The sequence below is a fragment of the Colletes latitarsis genome, chromosome 12 (genome assembly GCF_051014445.1).
Source record: "Colletes latitarsis isolate SP2378_abdomen chromosome 12, iyColLati1, whole genome shotgun sequence".
NCBI lineage: Eukaryota > Metazoa > Arthropoda > Insecta > Hymenoptera > Colletidae > Colletes > Colletes latitarsis.
Window position 1 is genome coordinate 2,532,568 of NC_135145.1, and position 8,367 is coordinate 2,540,934.

An 8,367-nucleotide genomic window follows, 5' to 3' on the forward strand; every position below is an offset into this window, starting at 1 on the left:
AGAAGGCAAAATCATGAGCCAGATGCGGGCATAACCCAGACGTAACCCAAACCTAACCGGTGTCATCCTCTAAAAAAATTGATCGAAACCAGGTTTAATTGACTGCTTCAGTGTGTTACCACATTTCTACGTGGTTCAAACACGAAAAAAAGCCAGGATCTGGCCAACAAGTATGCGAAGAAGGCAAAATCATGAGCCAGATGCGGGCATAACTCAGACCTAACCCAGACCTAACCGGTGTTATCCTCTGAAATATTGATCGAAACCAGGTTTAATTGACTGCCTCAGACTGGTACAACATTACTACGTGATTCAAACACGAAAAAAACCCAGGATCTGGCCAACAAGTTTGCGAAAATGGCGAAAGTGTAAGCCAGATGCGCGCATATCCCAGACCTAACCCAGACCTAACTGGTGTTATCCTCTAAAATATTAATCGAAACCAGGTTTAATTGACTGCCACAGTGTGGTACCACATTACTACGTGATTCAAACACGGAAAAAACCCAGGATCTGGTCAACAAGTTTGCGAAAAAGGCGAAATCATAAGCCAGATGCGTGCATTTCCCGGACCTTACCCAGACCTCACCGGTGTTATCCTCTAAAATATTCATCGAAACCAGGTTTAATTGACTGCTTCAGTGTATTACCACATTACTACGTGATTCAAACACGGAAAAAACCCAGGATCTGGCCAACAAGTATGCGAAGAAGGCAAAATCATGAGCCAGATGCGAGCATAACTCAGACCTAACCCAGACCTAATCGGTGTTATCCTCTAAAATATTGATCGAAACCAGGTTTAATTGATTGCTTCAGTGTGTTACCACATTACTACGTGATTCAAACACGAAAAAAACCCAGGATCTGGCCAACAAGTATGCGAAGAAGGCAAAATCATGAGCCAGATGCGGTCATTTCCCGGACCTAACCCAGACCTAACCGGTGTTATGCTCTAAAATATTGATCGAAACCAGGTTAAATTGACTGCTTCAGTGTGTTACCACATTACTACGTGATTCAAACACGAAAAAAACCCAGGATCTGGCCAACAAGTATGCGAAGAAGGCAAAATCATGAGCCAGATGCGGGCATAACCCAGACCTAACCCAGACCTAACCGGTGTCATCCTCTAAAAAAATTGATCGAAACCAGGTTTAATTGACTGCTTCAGTGTGTTACCACATTACTACGTGATTCAAACACGAAAAAAACCCAGGATCTGGCCAACAAGTATGCGAAGAAGGCAAAATCATGAGCCAGATGCGGGCATAACCTAGACCTAACCCAGACCTAACCGGTGTCATCCTCTAAAAAAATTGATCTAAACCAGGTTTAATTGACTGCTTCAGTGTGTTACCACATTACTACGTGATTCAAACACGAAAAAAACCCAGGATCTGACCAGCAAGTATGCGAAGAAGGCAAAATCATGAGCCAGATGCGGGCATAACTCAGACCTAACCCAGACCTAATCGGTGTTATCCTCTAAAATATTGATCGAGACCAGGTTTAATTGACTGCTTCAGTGTGTTACCACATTACTACGTGATTCAAACACGAAAAAGACCCAGGATCTGGCCAACAAGTATGCGAAGAAGGCAAAATCATGAGCCAGATGCGCGCATAACCCAGACCTAACCCAGAGCTAACCGGTGTTATCCTCTAAAATATTGATCGAAACCAGGTTTAATTGACTCCTTCGGTGTGTTACCACATTACTACGTGATTCAAACACGAAAAAAACCCAGGATCTGGCCAACAGGTATGCGAAGAAGGCAAAATTATGAGCAAGATGCGGGCATAACCCAGACCTAGCCCAGACGTAACCGGTGTTATCCTCTAAAATATTGATCGAAACCAGGTTTAATTGACTCCTTCAGTGTGTCACCACATTACTACGTGATTCAAACACGAAAAAAACCCAGGATCTGGCCAACAAGTATGCGAAGAAGGCAAAATCATGAGCCAGATGCGGGCATAACCCAGACCTAACCCAGACCTAACCGGTGTTATCCTCTAAAATATTGATCGAAACCAGGTTTAATTGACTGCCTCAGTGTGGTACCACATTACTACGTGATTCAGACACGGTAAAAACCCAGGATCTGGCCAACAAGTTTGCGAAAAAGGCAAAATCATGAGCCAGATGCGGGCATAACCCAGACCTAACCCAGACTTAACCGGTGTTATCCTCTAAAATACTGAGCGAAACGAGGTTTAATTGACTCCTTCAGTGTGTTACCACATAACTACGTGATTCAAACACGAAAAAAACCCAGGATCTGGCCAACAAGTATGCGAAGAATGCAAAATCATGAGCCAGATGCGGGCATAACCCAGACCTAGCCCAGACGTAACCGGTGTTATCCTCTAAAATATTGATCGAAACCAGGTTTAATTGACTCCTTCAGTGTGTTACCACATTACTACGTGATTCAAACACGGAAAAAACCCAGGATCTGGCCAACAAGTTTGCGAAAAAGGCGAAATCATGAGCCAGATGCGTGCATTTCCCGGACCTAACCCAGACCTAACCGGTGTTATTCTCTGAAATATTGATCGAAACCAGGTTTAATTGACTGCCTCAGTGTGGTACAACATTACTACGTGATTCAAACACGAAAAAAACCCAGGATCTGGCCAACAAGTTTGCGAAAATGACGAAAGTGTAAGCCAGATGCGCGCATTTCCCAGACCTAACCCAGACCTAACCGGTGTTATCCTCTAAAATATTGATCGAAACCAGGTTAAATTGACTGCTTCAGTGTGTTACCACATTACTACGTGATTCAAACACCAAAAAAACCCAGGATCTGGCCAACAAGTATGCGAAGAAGGCAAAATCATGAGCCAGATGCGGGCATAACCCAGACCTAACCCAGACCTAACCGGTGTCATCCTCTAAAAAAATTGATCGAAACCAGGTTTAATTGACTGCTTCAGTGTGTTACCACATTACTACGTGATTCAAATACGAAAAAAACCCAGGATCTGGCCAACAAGTATGCGAAGAAGGCAAAATCATGAGCCAGATGCGGGCATAACTCAGACCTAACCCAGACCTAATCGCTGTTATCCTCTAAAATATTGATCGAAACCAGGTTTAATTGACTGCTTCAGTGTGTTACCACATTACTACGTGATTCAAACACGAAAAAAACCCAGGATCTGGCCAACAAGTATGCGAAGAAGGCAAAATCATGAGCCAGATGCGGGCATTTCCCGGACCTAACCCAGACCTAACCGGTGTTATCCTCTAAAATATTGATCGAAACCAGGTTTAATTGACTCCTTCGGTGTGTTACCACATTACTACGTGATTCAAACACGAAAAAAACCCAGGATCTGGCCTACAGGTATGCGAAGAAGGCAAAATTATGAGCAAGATGCGGGCATAACCCAGACCTAGCCCAGACGTAACCGGTGTTATCCTCTAAAATATTGATCGAAACCAGGTTTAATTGACTCCTTCAGTGTGTTACCACATTACTACGTGATTCAAACACAAAAAAAACCCAGGATCTGGCCAACAAGTATTCGTAGAAGGCAAAATCATGAGCCAGATGCGGGCATAACCCAGACCTAACCCAGACCTAACCGGTGTTATCCTCTAAAATATTGATCGAAACCAGGTTTAATTGACTGCCTCAGTGTGGTACCACATTACTACGTGATTCAAACACGGTAAAAACCCAGGATCTGGCCAACAAGTTTGCGAAAAAGGCAAAATCATGAGCCGGATACGGGCATAACCCAGACCTAACCCAGACTTAACCGGTGTTATCCTCTAAAATACTGAGCGAAACGAGGTTTAATTGACTCCTTCAGTGTGTTACCACATAACTACGTGATTCAAACACGAAAAAAACCCAGGATCTGGCCAACAAGTATGCGAAGAATGCAAAATCATGAGCCAGATGCGGGCATAACCCAGACCTAGCCCAGACGTAACCGGTGTTATCCTCTAAAATATTGATCGAAACCAGGTTTAATTGACTCCTTCAGTGTGTTACCACATTACTACGTGATTCAAACACGAAAAAAACCCAGGACCTGGCCAACAAGTATGCGAAGAAGGCAAAATCATGAGCCAGATGCGGGCATAACCCACACCTAACCCAGTCCTAACCGGTGTTATCCTCTAAAATAGAGATCGAAACCAGGTTTAATTGACTGCTCCAGTGTGTAACCACATTACTACGTGATTCAAACACGAAAAAAACCCAGGATCTGGCCAACAAGTATGCGAAGAAGGCAAAATCATGAGCCAGATGCGGGCATAACCCAGACCTATCCCAGACCTAACCGGCGTTATCCTCTAAAATATTGATCGAAACCAGGTTTAATCGACTTCTTCAGTGTGTTACCACATTACTACGTGATTCAAACACAAAAAAAACCCAGGATCTGGCCAACAAGTATGCGAAGAAGGCAAAATCATGAGCCAGATGCGGGCATAACCCAGACCTAACCCAGACTTAACCGGTGTTATCCTCTAAAATACTGAGCTAAACGAGGTTTAATTGACTCCTTCAGTGTGTTACCACATAACTACGTGATTCAAACACGAAAAAAACCCAGGATCTGGCCAACAAGTATGCGAAGAATGCAAAATCATGAGCCAGATGCGGGCATAACCCAGACCTAGCCCAGACGTAACCGGTGTTATCCTCTAAAATATTGATCGAAACCAGGTTTAATTGACTCCTTCAGTGTGTTACCACATTACTACGTGATTCAAACACGAAAAAAACCCAGGACCTGGCCAACAAGTATGCGAAGAAGGCAAAATCATGAGCCAGATGCGGGCATAACCCACACCTAACCCAGTCCTAACCGGTGTTATCCTCTAAAATAGAGATCGAAACCAGGTTTAATTGACTGCTTCAGTGTGTTACCACATTACTACGTGATTCAAACACGAAAAAAACCCAGGATCTGGCCAACAAGTATGCGAAGAAGGCAAAATCATGAGCCAGATGCGGGCATAACCCAGACCTTTTTTTTTTTTTTTTTTTTAACGTGGTGAAATCCTCATGGACACCCCGGCTCCCTGGGGGGGAGGCCGGGGTAGTGCCGGACTCTTACCGGCTAAAACACCACGGTGACCGCCTGCGCCCTTTATCTGGGGAGAGTCACGGGAACCAAACTAGCGATACTACCGTGACTCTCCCCGTTGGCGCAACACCCTACTACGGGCCCTTCCCGGGGGAGGAGAAGCGATCCTCCTCCCCCAATGGGGGGCAAACTAAACTGATTGCCCCCCGGCGACGCCGCGCGGTCACACGCGACGTCGCCCCCACTCGCGCCGTTGCTACTAGCCGCGACCGGGCCCCCACCCGATCGCGACCACGGCTGCGGGGCCGGCTAACACTGCCGCCCCCGCTAGACGGGGCCCCTACCACGGGCCCCCGGTCCGGTGATAGGCTGGGTGCGAGGGGGAATGAGGGGATAAAGTCCCTCACCTCGCACCACAAACACCATCACCGACCCCTTCGCGCTCCCCCTGCCACGGGGAGCGGTGGAGGGTCTTACGGTCGGCGTCGCCGCCTGCCCACCACCTCCTCTCGCGCCCTTTCGGCGTCCTCCTTCGCGGCCATGACCTCTTCACAAAACAAGGCCATGGCCGCCCACGCCTCCTTACTGCCGACCATCGCACGAATGACGGCCGGCAGCGAGAGGTCCGCTCCAATCGCTCTAATAAGGACACCGCGCTGCGCTGCCCACGCCGGGCAAAACTGCAGCGTGTGCTGCGCGGTGTCCTCCCTTCCCCTGCAATGATGGCACGCAGCCGTCGCCTCCCGCCCTATCCGATGCAGGTACCGACCGAAGCAACCGTGTCCGGTCAGTACCTGTGTCAGGCGGTAGGTGGGCGTACCCCAGCTACGGCCCACCCAGGCATAAAACTCTGGGCGGACCGCCGCGGCGACGCGATCATCCCGCTGGTCTGGCTTGGATAACCAGACCAGCCACCGACTATAGACGCGTCGCCGCGCCTGGCTTCGGGCCCTGGCGGCCTCCTCGCCGTGCGGGTCCACACCCCGCTGGCGAAGGTCGCAGAGGTTTTGATAGACCTCTGCATCCATTTTCGCCAACAGGTGAAACGGTGCGGAACCCGCCAGCAAGGTGGCGGCTGTGTAGGAGATCGTGCGATAACCCCGCACGACTCTGATGGCGACCAACCTCTGTAACCGACGGAGTACAAATGCACCCCGCCGATTGGCCATCAGACCGCCGGCCCATATAGGCGCGCCATAAAGCGCCATGGACCGGACGACTCCCAAATACAGCCGCCGTGCCGCCATGTTGGGTCCCCCGAGATTGGGCATTATGCGACCTAACGCGGCCGCTGCCCTTTCAATACGGGGACCCAACCCTTCCAAATGATGCCCGAACCGCCAGTAGCTGTCGAGGGTGAGGCCCAGGTACTTCATCCGGCGCCCCACCCCGACTTGGGCTCCACCCACCCGTAGAGACGCCTGGCGCGGCACCCCACGACCACTGACGTTACACAGCCAGATGGCCTCGGTCTTTTGGGGTGCCACGCGCAACCCCAGACGCTCTACCTCGGCGACGACTCGTGCCGTCCCTTCCTCCGCGAGGGCCACGGCCCTCCTCCACGTATCCCCGCCGGCTATCACCAGGGTGTCGTCGGCATAACAAACCAACGACACGCCGACGGGGAGGTCAGCCCGCAGCACCGCGTCATACGCCAAGTTCCACAGGAGCGGCCCGAGGACCGACCCCTGTGGAACGCCGCGGTGCACCGCTCTCTGCTCCATCCCGTTCCGACCCGGATATTGGACTACCCTGCCCCGCAGATAGTCCCCGATCAGTCGACACAGATAGGCGGGCACCCGGTGGTACTGGAGTGCCCGACCTATCGCCCCCCAGGAGACGGTGTTAAAGGCGTTGGCTATGTCCAACGAGACTGCCAACGCCACACCCCCCCGGGAGATTGCCGATTCCGCCAGGGTCCGCACGGTCGCTATGGCGTCGACAGTGGAGCGGCCCCGGCGAAAGCCGAACTGTCGGTCGGCCAGATCAGGGCCGACGCGGGACAGATGCCCCTCGAGACGGGATACAATGACCCGCTCGAGGAGTTTCCCAGCCTCGTCCAACAGACAAATGGGTCGGAACGCGGATGGAGAATCCGCGGGCTTCCCTGGCTTGTGGAGGAGGACCAACCTCGCCACCTTCCATATGGGGGGGAACTGACCGGTCTGGAGGCACGCGTCGAAGACGCGTATCAACCCGCCACCCAAAACGCCCACCGCTACTGCCCAGGCCTTGCCGGGTATGCCGTCCGGTCCTGGCGCCGTCTTCTTGGCAGCCACTCTCCGGACGGCCCTAGCTAGCTCCTCCTCGGAGACCCCCAGTTCGTCGGACCACCAAGGCGGGTGATCCGGCTGTGGCTCGGGGGGATGCAGGAACGCCTCTCCCCCAGCGGGGAAGAGGACGCGCATAGTTTCCCCGAGCAGCTGGGGGTCGAGGCTCTCTGTGATCGGGGGCGCCCATGATCGCATCTTCCCTACGACCATATGATAAGGGCGCCCCCATGGATTTGCATCCAGAGACCCGAGGAGCTCCGTCCATGCCTGGGCTTTCGCGGTCGCGATGGCCCGGCGGAGGGTTCTTCGCGCCAGGGAAAATACCCCGCGCAACCCCACCACCTCTGCCTCCGTCGCCCCGCGCCATCTCCTGGCGCGGGTGTACCGGCGTCGGGCGACAACGCACCGAGTGCGTAAATCCTCGATCTCGCCCGACCACCAGTACACGGACCCCCCTCGGCACGGGGCGGTGGCCCGGGGCATGACTGCGTCACACAACGACGTCATAGTCTCCCGGAACCAACGCGCCCCGGCAGATGGATTGCCGAGGGTCCGGCGTGGCATCTCCTGCCATGCCACAACGGAGGCTGCCATCGCAAGGGCGTCCGGGTCCAGCCTCTTGGCGGACCAGCGTGGCGCCGGGTGTGCATCCCTGCCCGGTTGGCGGGGGGCATAACCCAGACCTATCCCAGACCTAACCGGCGTTATCCTCTAAAATATTGATCGAAACCAGGTTTAATTGACTCCTTCAGTGTGTTACCACATTACTACGTGATTCAAGCACGAAAAAAACCCAGGATCTGGCCAACAAGTATACGAAGAAGGCAAAATCATGAGCCAGATGCGGGCATAACCCAGACCTAACCCAGACCTAACCCAGACCTAACCGGTGTTATCCTCTAAAATATTGATCGAAACCAGGTTTAATTGACTGCCTCAGTGTGGTACCACATTACTACGTGATTGAAACACGGTAAAAACCCAGGATCTGGCCAACAAGTATGCGAAGAATGCAAAATCATGAGCCAGATGC